Source organism: Octopus bimaculoides, chromosome 22 (assembly GCF_001194135.2).
Source record: "Octopus bimaculoides isolate UCB-OBI-ISO-001 chromosome 22, ASM119413v2, whole genome shotgun sequence".
Lineage (NCBI taxonomy): Eukaryota > Metazoa > Mollusca > Cephalopoda > Octopoda > Octopodidae > Octopus > Octopus bimaculoides.
Genome location: NC_069002.1, coordinates 12,069,912 through 12,070,509, shown reverse-complemented (window position 1 = coordinate 12,070,509; position 598 = coordinate 12,069,912).

The following is a 598-nucleotide window of genomic DNA, read 5'->3' as shown; positions in this document are numbered from 1 at the left end:
TTCTTCTTCTTCTTCTTCTTCTTCTTCTGCTTGTATTAAAATATATTACTTAACTTTATTATTATTGCATTCCTTTATGAAGACGTTGGTGCCGGAGGATGGTTGTTGGTGATTGCATTTGTTGTTGCTGTTGTGGCTATTATTTATATTATTATTATTATTATTACTATCATCATCATCATCATTATTATTATTATCATTATTATTATTATTATTATTATTATTATTATTATTATCATTATTATTATTATTATCATTATTATTATTATTATTATTATTATTATTATTATTATTATTATTATTGTTGTTGTTATTACATCGACATCATTATTATGACATTATCAAAAAGCGTAGTTATTGTTACTTCCTAACTACTACCTCAAACACTACTACTACTACTACTACTACTACTACTACTACTGGTGTGAGGGAATAAATTATTGTTACCTTTCTGATCGTTGTTTTTGTTAATGCTAATGGGTGAATGGAGGCGGTGTTGTTGTTCTTTCTTTTGTTGTTGTTGTTGTTGTTGTTGTGTGATTTTTATAGTCGTAAGAGTGGCCAAATGTGTTTGTTGGGGCGGGAAGCCGAAGATGTG